This window comes from Rhinatrema bivittatum, chromosome 1, assembly GCF_901001135.1.
Source record: "Rhinatrema bivittatum chromosome 1, aRhiBiv1.1, whole genome shotgun sequence".
NCBI classification, from domain to species: Eukaryota; Metazoa; Chordata; class Amphibia; order Gymnophiona; family Rhinatrematidae; genus Rhinatrema; species Rhinatrema bivittatum.
The window spans coordinates 42,965,432-42,978,039 of NC_042615.1; the positions used below are offsets into that span (position 1 = coordinate 42,965,432).

The 12,608-nt window shown below is 44.1% G+C and overlaps 1 protein-coding gene across 4 annotated transcripts in view; it reads left to right on the forward strand.

Annotated features, from left to right (window-relative positions):
• GAB1 (GRB2 associated binding protein 1) overlaps positions 1 to 12,608 on the forward strand; it is a 273,713-nt gene that overhangs the window by 212,813 nt on the left and 48,292 nt on the right. The window lies entirely within an intron of this gene.

Consider the following 12,608-nt stretch of genomic DNA (forward strand, 5'->3'; position numbering starts at 1 on the left):
GGGTTCATTTAAGTACTATAGCTACTTACCATGAGAGGGACAGATTCCTTAGTGGCTTCCCACCCCTTGGTATCTTGTTTCATGAGAGGTCTTCTTAACCTTCATCCTTCCATCAGGAAACCTCTAGTGCCTTGGTTTTGTCTGTTCTTATGAAGGATCCCTTCGAGCCTCTGCAATCTGTCCCTCTGAAATTCATCACTTGGAATGTTTTTTTCTTGTGGCTATCTCCTCTGCTTGATGAGGGAGCGAGCTCCAAGCCTTGGTTCATTTCTTGCCCTATTTTCCATTTTATCATGAGAAAGTAGTACTCAGGACATATCCCAACTTCCTTCTGAAAGTGGTGTCAGCCTTTCATATCAGTCAAGCTATATCCTTTCCTATCTTCCTTCCTGAACCGCACAATAACAAGTGGGAGAGTCTGCTTCACTCTTTGGACTGTAAAAGAGCTTTAGCTTATTATAAATGAAGGCGCTCATTACAGTTCATCTCGTTCAATCCCAGCTCACTGGGTGTGTCTGTCTCCAAGAGATTGATCTCCAACTGGATCACAGATTGCAGACTTAAGCAGAACTGAATGCAAATATACCATTGGCGGGATCCATAAAGTGCAAGCCACAGCTTCCTTCATTGCACAACTTCGGAACATACCAATTGAAGATATCTGTAAAGTGGTTACATGGTCATCTATTCATATCTTGACCTCTCACTACTGCCTAGACCAACTGGCGGGTTGAGGCATGCAGTGTTGTCAAGTGTGGTTAGTCGGAGAGACATGTCCACTGGGGAAGTTGTGTAAATTTTTTAAAAAAAGGAGCTTTGAAAGGGGCTAGAAAAAACAGGAATGATGACTTGGTCACACGAGTTGTTCCACCCTCGTCCTTTCACCCTTCCATTCAGTTTTTTCTTTTTGTACCCGAAGCTTGGAACTCCCAAACAGCATAGCTAATTCAGCCTGCTTATCGACTGAAAAAAGCAAGTTTGCTTACCATAAACGGTGTTTTCTGTAGATAGGATGAATTAGCCATGCATACCCCCACCCCCTCCACTGCACCCTGGACATATCTGTTCTAATCCTTTCCAGTCACGGTGCTGCTGTCTAGCTTTGTTAGTCACTGAGGAGACCGATGCTGCACTACGCGCGGGAAGAGCAACACAGTAACAGCAGATCGAAGCTTTGTCTTAGAGAGAGAAGGTCCACAAGAGCACCATCGAATGACGTCACCAAACAGCATGGTTAATTCATCCTGCTATCTATGGAAAACACCATTTACGGTAAGCAAACTTGCCTATTAGTTTATTTGTAATCCACTTACATGTCTGGTAATTAAGTGGAATATAAATTGTTGAATAAATAAATACAAATACACTACCATTGGTGGTTATTTAGATTATAGAACCTTGTGGTTAGACATAATAAGGAAATGGTGCTGAATGCAAACTAAGGGGGTCATTTATCAAAGTGCTATATGGCGTTTTCGCATGCAAAAAGCACCTTTAACGCATGCGAAAGCACCATAACACATGGTGCGATGCAAATCAGGAAAAGGGGAGGAGTTTGGGGCGGGATTTCTGGCCAAGTGGGCTGGCTTCATAATTTGCGAAGCCATATCGCACAGTTTTAACATGGATTTTAACTACACCTTTTTCATTTGCGTTAAACCGTGTGATATGGCTTTATAGCACTTTGCAATGTTTTCGCAAATAGCGTTTTCAGTATTTTAAGCTACTAGGGGAGACAGAGCCTAGCCTACCATCACTGGGTGGGATGGGAGGGAGAGAGAGACTAGCTATAAGGCCCTCATACTAGGTGTAGGTATTTATACCTCTATAGGAGGCCCACCTAGTTACTCGAGGTGAGGTTTAGGTATTAGTGTAGGGGTTAGGGGCCACTTTGACATTCAGAGTGCGACATACGAACAGAACAGTGCTCTCCTGTGAAGATTTGATGACCCAAAGATGAGATTTGTGCAATATTCTCTCAACCTAGCTTGATGTTACCCAGGTAGAGAGTCCATTAAGTGGCCCCTAACCCCTACACTAATATGTAATGCAGAATAATTTTGATTTTCTTACCATCTAGACAGATGAAACCAGAACCAGTGGGTTATGCATCTCTACCAGCAGATGAAGTCAGAGCAAAGCTGACATTAGAGTATATATACTTCTGCAGTGACAGCCTGCCGGTATTATCCGTCTCTAGCAGATGGTGGACGTGCATCTTTCTACTGGGGATTGCTTCAAGTTTAGAAGGAGAAAGAAAGGACATGTAATTCTCCTAGGACAAGCAGGAACGGTAGTCCTCACACATGGGTGACATCGGATGGAGCTCAGCATGGAAAACTTATGTCAGTTTCTAGAACTTTGACTAGGCACACTGAGCATGCCCTATACCATGCGTCCACACAGGGTCCTTCTTCAGTCTCTCTTATTTTCCGCAGAGCTGTTGCCTCGCAGTGAAGTGAGCTCGTGGCTTTTCTACTGATAATTTTCTGGGGGGGGGGGGGGGTTGCATTATTCTTAGACTCCTTTAGCCTCTGTTGTGTTTTTCGGCGGTTTGGTAAGTTTATTTTCACTTCTGTCCCCCCCCCCCCCCCCGGGTGCCTCTGTACCTGCTGGCATCAGTCGCCTGCCATCATCACCTGTCGTTTTTCCCTCTGAGTTTGTATTGGCATGGCCTCATCCGGTTTCTATTGATACCCCAGTGGTCCATCATGGACCACACAACATGTATATCTTTTGCCTGGGGGCATCACATGATATCCAATGTCGCTTGTGCAATCAGATGACTCCAAAGGGGCATTGCACTCAACTCGACAAAATGAAGCTCTTCAAGTTGAGAGAGTCTGAGTTTCGGTAAGCCTGGGAAAGAATGTTGGCATGACGACTGACTGGTTAAGATGGAAATCTGTCACCACCTTAGGCAGGAACTTAGGGTGCATACACAAGACTACCCAGTCATGATAAAACTTGGTATAAGGTGGATAAACCACTAAGACCTGGAGCTTTCTGATCTTCTGCGCCGATGTGACCACCACCAAAAATATCACCTTCCACGTCAGGTACTTCAGGTCACAGGGGCACAGTGGCTGAAAGGGAACTTTCATCAGCTGAGCTAGCACCACATTGAGGTCCCAAGACACAGTGGGGGGCCTTAGGGAAGGCTTCAGCTGAAGCAGGCCCTGCATAAAGTGCACAAATATGGGCTGTACAGAGATGGACGTACTGTCTACATCTTGGTGGTATCCGTCAATCTCACTTAGGTGAACGCTAACAGAGTTGGATTTCAAGCCAGCCTCTGATAGGTGTAGAAGGTAATCAAGCAGTTTTTGAGTGAGGCAGAATGGATTTAGGGCCTTCTGCTTATACCACACGGAAAACCTCCTCCATTTCAGTCCATAGGACTTTCTAGTGGAAGGCTTTCTAGAAGCCACTAGGATTCGACACATCTTCTGAAAGATCAAGCGGCTGCAGAATTAGCCTCTCAACATTCAGGCTCTGAGCAACAGGGCCTGGAGGTTGGGATGCCTCAGCCTGCCCTGATCTTGCATAATGAGATCTAGGGAAGTCCCTAGACTGATCGGTCTCTGAATGGAGAACTCCCAAAAGAGTGGAAACCAGATCTGCCTCAGCCAGTGAGGGACTATGAGGATCATAGTCCCTCAGTCCTTTTTGAAGCTTCAGGAGAGTCTTCGTCTCCAGAGGAATCTGAGAATATTAAGATCCTTGCCCCAATGGCGAGCAAAGGCACCCGAGGCTGGCTTGGCATCTGACCTGTACAGGGAGCAGAACTGAGTCACCTTACTGTCACAGGGGGGTCCACGACCGGGTTCCCCCAAAGGCGAAAGATTTGATTTGCCACCCCCTGGTCCAGCAACTTCTCGTGGGCTCTGAAGGCCCGACTCATTCTGTCTGTTCTCACGTTCTCTGTTCCAGCCATATACATGGTCCTGTGTCCCATCCTGTGAGACAGGGTCCAGATCCTATACCTCCCTGCTTGTTGACATACCACATCGCTACTTGGTTGTCTGGATCTGGATCAAGACAATTTTGTTGGACAGCCATTCTCTGAAAGCCCAGAGCATACATGATCGCCCGAAGCTCCAGGAAGCTGATTTGTCATTGTACTTCTTGGGTGGACTATAGGGTACAGAGCCCTTTTACATGAACTCTCCACCCCAAGGTGGTCGCCTCCCTGGTTAGGACAATTTGTGTATTGGGAGTGTGGAAAGATATTCCCTGTTCCAAGTTTGAGAGAACCCGCCACCAGGATAAAGAGTCCCGGAGAGATGGAGAGATTCAGATGCGGGCCTGGAGGTTCTGAGTGGCCTGGTGCTACTGCGACTTCAGGGTCCATTGGGCTCTGCGCATGTGTAAGCGTGCTAAGGGAGTAACATGGATGGTTGCTGCCATGTGGCCCAAACAGCCTCAACATATGCCGAGCTGACACTGCTGGCTCTGTTGAATCACCACCGCTGTGTATGCCAAGGTTACTGCCCTGGATTGCAGCAGGAAGGCTTTTGCCTGGGCCGTGTCTAGCAAGGCTCCTGTGAAATCCAATTGTGGTGACAGGCTGAGATGGGACTCTGGATAGTTGATGACAAACCCTAGTGACTCCAACACCCGGATGGTCAAGTGCATGGACCAATTTGCACCTGTCCGAGAGGTGTTCTTAACCAGTCAGTCGTCCAAGTAAGGGAAAACATGCATTCCCTGCGAAGCTGCGCCCCCACCAATGCCAAGCATTTAGTAAAGACACGTAGAGCCGACGCCACCCCGAACAGCAACACTCTGTACTGGAATTACTGTCTTCTCATCACAAATCTGAGATACTTGCTGTGACTTGGGAAGATCTCAATGTGAGTATATGCGTCCTTTTGCAGGAGGGGAAATCAGGGTGCCCACAGAAACCATCTTGAACTTTTCTTTTTTGAGAAACTTTTCAAGGCCCTTGGGTCTAGGATGAAGTCCCCCTGTTCTCTTTGGAATCACAAAGTACTGGAGTAGAATTCCTGCCCTCTTTGCCTTGGTGGGACAGGTTTGACCTCGCTGGCCGTTAAGAGGCCGGTGAGCTCCCTTAACAGTATCTACTGATGCAATCGGCGTCCGCAGAATGGCATGGCTGCGGGCCTTGGATATCTGAGCTGAGATATATGAAAGACTCGCTGACCTGCCAAGTATAGGAGAGAATCTTTTCAAAGATAAAGTGAGGATCGCGGTGGCCCAGTTGTGGGATCACAGAGACCTTCCAGCATCTTTCTGCCAGCATTTCAGACCCGCCCTTCTCAGCCAGGAGGACTGCGAGACAGGGTCAGAGGAGGTCTTTCTACTGCCAGAGGAAGTACTATCCTCCGCCCCCTCGCTCCCATTCACAGAGGGTGAGCTCTCACAGCTGTTACAGGGAGCAGCGAGCCACCAAGCCCCAGCCGGCACCCCAGCCAAATCCTGGGACGGAGTTTTGACTGGATCATAGGGGAGCATGAGCCAGCCACCAGTACCCGAGATGCTGGATGGTCGGGGGCAGGCTTTTATTCTTCGCGAATCGGTGGCCCAGTATAACCTTGGACCAGTGGGCTCTGTCCATTGTCCATCAAGGATACTGATTGATCCTATTGGGTGTCCCACCAAATTCTCCTCCATGCCCATTTTGGGGGTCAATATTGCATCAGTAGGTACTGTTAAGGGAGCTCACCGGCCTCTTAACGGCCAGCGAGGTCAAACCTGTCCCACCAAGGTCGAGGCCTCCAGACCAGCCCCTGGGTCGGATGACGGCGCGCCAGCAATCCGCTGGCGCGCGTGGATTTACATCTGCTTCTCGCAGGGGTAAATCTAGGGACAAAGGTAAGGGGGGGGTTTAGATAGGGCCGGGGGGTGGGTTAGGGAGGGGAAGGTGAGGGGAGGGCGAAAGAAAGTTCCCTCCGAGGCCGCTCCGATTTCGGAGCGGCCTCAGAGGGAACGGAGGCAGGCTGCGAGGCTCGGCGCGTGCAGGCTGCCCAAAATCGGCAGCCTTGCGCACGCCGATCCAGGATTTTATAAGATACGCGCGGCTATGCGCGTATCTTATAAAATCCTGGGTACTTTTGTTTGCGCCTGCTGCGCGAACAAAAGTACGCGATCGCACTTTTTTTAAAAATCTACCCCTGAGATCGCATGTGGAAAATTATGTTGCTGATAGTTTAGGTGCAAACACGGAAAGTATATCTAACCCTCTGAATACATAACATTCATAACTAAAACTGAGGTAAATAAGATTACATCATATATCCTTACAAATAATTTTTATTACAAACATTTTTGAGTTGTATACAAATTTAAAAACCTAAACCAGTCATGGTATACATATCTCAAATTGCAATTTCTATAAGATAATCATTCACACATATATATGTTCCTAAGGTGCACAATATCAACAATTTCTTATTCCAAATATCTCTTAATTTAATCACACATAACATGCATCCTTCACTCATACCCATACATTCACATACACCATAAAATACTCCCTAAATAAAATACCCTCAATATTTTATTTATTTATTGATTTTATATACCGTCGTTCGAGGACCATCACAACGGTTTACAGAATTTTTGTAAGCACAATGAGAAATATTAAAAGAATACAAAAACAATGCAGTTAAATGATAATACAATAAAATCAAAAAGATTAGAAGCAGGTAGCATCAGATAAAAGTTGTACAAAATAATCAAAACGGAGAAGTATAAAATAGATGATAAACATTATCCCAAAAGATGATAAAAGTAGTAAAAGTAGATAGCATCAATTGAAAGGTATGATCATGCCAGAGAAGGTACTTCATGGAAATTGAGTAATGAATTATGTTGTATCCTGATAGGCCAGGCTTAAATAACCATGTTTTTACCTCCTTGCTGAATGTTTTTAATTCTGGTTGCAGCCGTAACTCTGGGAAAGAATTCCAGATTTTGGGGCCTGACAAAGATAGTGCACAATCTCTTACTTGGCAAAGGTGGGCTGATTGCACAAAAGACCATTATTAGCAGATCGGTGATTGCATTGTGGAGCGTGTATTCGAATGGCGGCATTGAGCCAGTCAGTTTGTTCTCCATGGTCCGGATTTTAATACCTTCGCGTGGGCGTACACCTTGCGCATGCCGAACCCTTGGGGAGCCCTGCTGGCTTTCCCCGTTCCCTCCGAGGCCGCTCCGAAATCGGAATGGCCTCGGAGGGAACTTTCCTTCCGCTTCCCCTACCTAACCCGACCCCCAGTCCTACCTAAACCCCCCCAACCTTTATTTTATAAGTTGTGCCTGCCCGGGGTTGCGTGCGGCGGCCAATGGCCGGCCCGCGATCCCGGGCACAGCGGCAAATGGCCACTGTGCCTGGAGGCTCCTGCCCCGCCCCTTTTTTCAAGCCCTGGGACTTATACATGTCCTGGGGCTTTACGCACGCCGCTGGGCCTTTGGAAAATAGGGCTTTGAAAATCTGCCCCATGTATAACTTTGTGTAAAATGCATAGAATTTTATATTCTGTTAGTTACTTAACTGGTAACCAATGTAATGGTATTGGAATCGGAGTGTTATGATCGTGTTTCTTGGTTCTTGTTAAGATTCTGGCTGCGGTGTTTTGTAAAATTTGTAGCGGATGAATAGTGGAGGTTGGTAAGCCAAGTAGGAGTTAATTACAATAATCGATATTAGCAAAAATTAGTAACTGAAGTACCATTCTGAAGTCGGAAAGATTTAGCAGTGGTTTTAATCGTTTTAAGGTATGAAATTTGTTATATCCTTCCTTTATTTTGGCTGAGGTGTTTTTTCAAATTTAAGTTCACGATCAGTGGTTACCCCTAGATCAGTGATGGCCAACCTTTTGAGCTCAGTGTGTCAAAATTCATAAAAAAACCGAGCATAACTCGGGTGGTGTGTCACTTCTAGAAAAATCCATAATTTTGTGATATTTGTAGCTCTAATCAATAACAAAAAGTTATAGTTTTAATATATATACTGTATTTATTAATAAAGCAAACACAAATAATTCTTTACCTTACCTGCTTAGTGACTTTTTTGTTGCTGAATTTCATTGGCCAAATCTTCAATTGAAGATTTGGCCAATGAAATGGACTTGAAGTATTTCGTACACTTCAAGTCCAAGCAAGCGTTACAAACTTCATCTGTCAGTTGGTTTCTTTTATTGGCTCCCATTCATTTTCACACCACTCCCTCCCCATCCCCCAGGCATACACACAGACCCCCAGGCAGGCACCCATGCATTCACACACATACACCCCCAGGCAGACTCCCATTAATGCACATGCACACACTAAAGGCAGAACCCCCTCTCTTTTGCCAGCAATCACGGAACCTCTCTCATTCCTCTGCTGCCACTGTCACTGATGCCGCATGGCTATTGGGGAGGTGCCGATTGCTGCTACTGACACTGAAGCACATTCTGCTGCCTCCTCTGTGCAGGCCCCATGGGCTTCCACTTTCTCCATGCTGATCTCGTACATTATGAGATCCGTAGAGAAAGTGCTATTCTTGCACATTCCCAAAGATTACATGTGCCAATCACTAAAAAGTAAATTATTTTTTTTTTTTGCTTTGCTGTCTGATCTTAGCTTTCTAATTGGTTGGTCACAGGCTTTTTTTTTCCACCTTCCCTTTCTTATTTTTTTGCCAATTCCTTTTATGCTCTTCCTCATACAATCATTCATACACACAGGCTCTCACTGGCACATGCTCTCGCTCTCTCTCACACACACAGAGGCTCTCACATGCCATCTCTGCAAACATTCAGGTCCTCACTCTCACACACAATCTCTCAATTCATCTCATACATGCACACTCTACAGACCCTCAGCCTCTCTCTCACCTCTGGGCCTCTTCGCGGATCGCCGCAGGATGGGCTCTGCAGCGGCCCTGATCTTCTCCGGCCGCGGCAGCCCTGCTACCGGGCCTCTTCCTCTTCTCGGGCCGCTGCGACTTGGAATTCGCGGCGGCCCGTAAACGCAAATGCTGCTCCTCTTCTGCACGCGCTGATGCTTCACCTCCTTCCTGCCCACGCGGCTCCGGCAACGTTTACTTCCGGGGCCGCACAGGCAGGAAGTGGGAGGAGCATCAGCTCGTTTAAATGCGATCTTTGTCTTGAGCCTCATCACTGCGCCGCATGAGCCTCCCTGCGCCTGGGGGCATTGGTGGAGGGGTCCGGAGGGTAGGGGGATACTAAATAACAAATTTTAAAGGGTCGGCGCAGCTGAAAAAGAAAAGGCTCGGCGCAGCTGATAAAAAAAAAATTCCCGATAGTCCTTAAAACGCTGCGCGTGTCAGCAAAAACGTCTCGGCGTGTCACCTCTGACACGCGTCTCATAGGTTAGCTATCACTGCCCTAGATCGTGAGTATGGGGTACAAGATTTACTATAGAATAATCTTTAATTTTAAAGAAGGTAAATTGTCAAGAATGGGTCTTCTATCTAGCAAAATAACTTCTGTTTTGTCAACGATTAGTATAAGTTTCATGTGGGATAATAACTGTTTAATGATTGTTAAATACATTGCTGTAATTTTATAAGTGGAATCAAGAGATTTTTGTATTGGAATGAGAATCTGTATATCGTCTGCTTAGATGTAATAAGTAAGTCCGAGACCAGAAAGAAGGTGGCAAAGGGGAAGCATTTAAATATTGAATAAAGTGGTAAAAAGTGCTGATCCTTGGGGTATACCAGTGTGAAGGGTTATTTTGTCAGAGGTGCAATTTTTAATTTTTATTTGAATGTGTCTGTTAGAAAGATAAGTGAAAAAGTTGTATTTGAGAGTCCAATATCAGCTAACCTGTCAAGCATAATGGAGTGACTGACTGTGTCAAATGCTGCGGATAGGTCAAGTAGATTCAGTAAGTAGTTTTGTCCGTTGTCAAATCCTTTCAGAGCGGTATCAGTTAGTGCAAGTAGTAGGGTTTCAGAATTAAAATGCTTTCGACAACCGAACTGAGATGGGTATAGAATATTGTTTTCTAAATGTTCAGTCAGTTGTTTCTGAACTACTTTTTCTAACAGTTTTCCAAATTTTGAGGAAAAGTTTGGTGGGATATCTTTGTGAAAAAGTTGGGAGGGATATTTTTGTGAAATATTTACCTGTTATTTATTTCGTTCACTATACCTTTTATCACTCCCCTGTTTATTGTAAAACGGCATGATGTGATACTCTCACGAATGCCGGTATAGAAAAAACTAAACTAAACTAAATAAATAAATAATTGGTCTTTTTTTTTTTATTATTATTTATTTACTTACAGCTATGTATATTCTGCCCAAGTTCCTATTCTGAGTGGATTACAACATAAATTGTCACTAACAATAAAATACATCAATAAAAATATGAACCACAAACAGCAAATATGGTTTATAAATTTAAAATTACTTTCTGGTTTTACTTTTAGCTTTCATCTTGTCTGTTTTCTTCCCAGTTACTTTTCCTCCTCATACTACTCTTATCCTTTATCTTTTCTTCCATCTATCTTTCTATGTCATTTTCCATATCATTTCTCACCATCTCCCCTCAACTCCATCTCATGCCATTTGTTGTCTCTCTCTCTTCTGTCATTCCCTTCCTATCTTTTGACCTTGTTCCTCAGCGTCATCATATATTTCTTATTTCTTGATCTCGTTCCCATTGTTACTCCCAGGTTTAAATTTCTTGCTACTGAGCAACTCTCCATCTCCCATTCTTACCTTATCCCTGCCCTACTTAACCCCCTCTTCATCTTTCATTTTCTTTTCAGCCATCTTTGTTCACTCTGTTTTCAGCCCACATAGTCTTCCTGCTCTCATCTCATTTCCTAATAGCCTTCTCCTCCTTCTCACCGCTTTCTATCCCCCATCTTTCTTCTCTTTCTTACTTTTCAGGCCATCTTTCTTCTGTCCCTCACTCACTTCCCAGCTTCCATTTTTGATTTCTACTCCTTCACAGACATTTTACCCCTTTTCTAGAACCCATGTCCTATTTCTCCTCATCTTTTTTTCAGTCCTCTCTCAGCTCTCTGTCCTTAGCCTTATCCTTTGCTAGAGCCTTCTTTCCCTGATCACCTTCTGTCTCATCTCTCGTTTTCTTCCCCAATCAGGGAAGTGGCAATAGCAGCAATAGGATCACATGAAAGAAGAGCACATGCTGTATCAGCAAATAGCGTACTTCCTAGAGTGGCAAATATAAAACATAAGGCCTATCTATCTGTGTCCTGGTGTAATATGAGACCCCACTGATCTCTTTCCCTTCACTTATTTGCAACTAGGAAATTATGTGCTTATCCCATGTTTTCTTGAGTTCCATTAATATTTTTGTCTCCACCACCATACAACCATTCCATACAACCTTTCCATGAAGAAATATTTTCTGATGTTACTCCAGAATCTACTCTAAAGTCTTACTGTGACCTCTTGTTCTAGAACTTCCTATCCACTAAAAAAGATTGCTTTTTTTTTGCATTATTTGTTCAGATATGTGAATGTCTGTATCATATCCCCCCATCTCTCCTCTCCTGTAGGATATACATATTTAAGTGTTTAAATTTCATCTCATAAGGTTTGTGATGCAAGCCCTTCATCATTTTGGTGCTCTTTCTCTGAACCACATTTACTCAATCTTTTCAGAGGCACAGCCTCTGTTGAACACTATTCTCCAGGTGAGGTCTCACCAATGACTTGTACAGCAGATTAATCACTTCCTTTTGGTTCCTGTTGGTTATGTCGCCATCTTTTCTTGCTTGCTATATGTCAGATCCAAAATTGCGAAAAATTACAAGAGCAGCAACCTTAAGTGCCAAAAATGTACCAGCGGGAGAAGAAAAAGCAGAATTCTGCAAGAAACATAGTATGCCCTCCGTTCATGTCCTAGTGTATAAACCTGGTCATCTGGCAATGCAGCACAGTAGAAGGGCAGCTGCTGGATACTGTGATTAAGCCAATGGCCCCACTGTGCCAGGGGACTCAGGGGGAGCAGCCAGCCATGGGCCTTCTGGGAGATGTGGACTCTCTATTAGAAATATATATATATACATATTTGGATCTATTAGTACTCTTTGTTGGATAACTGTACAGTTATTTCAGGCCAGTCCATTAATAAATCAGGGCAGACCTATAATTTATATAAATCTGTTGTCATTATGCAGTCTTAAGGGAATACAGTGCAATCTATGCTTTATTTTCATTTGAAACTAAACTTTGCTGATCTTCTTCATGTGTAGTACCAACATTCTGTGCCAATAAATACTTTAAATTGGGAAGACAACATGCACTTTAATCATTGTGTTTTTTGTGTAGTCTTGAGATGCATTTTTTTTTTCCATGGGAGGCCATTTTCAATTGGCCTGAACTTGCCAATATACCTCTCCCATTATAGTTAACACTACCTATCTTACTTGTAGGATTTTTTAAAAATATATTTGGAATTTTAACTCATTGCAGTTGATCAAATGCTTTGAAGGCTTAGGCTTCTAAATGGAATTGTTCATACTTTTTCTATTTTTTTATCTTAAGTCCTCCAGACTGTTTTAATCCTAAAAATTAACCTTTCTACATAGTGGGGTATTTGGAGATAATTCGTTCTTCATATGTGATGTTAAATCCAGTCTTAATGTCAGAT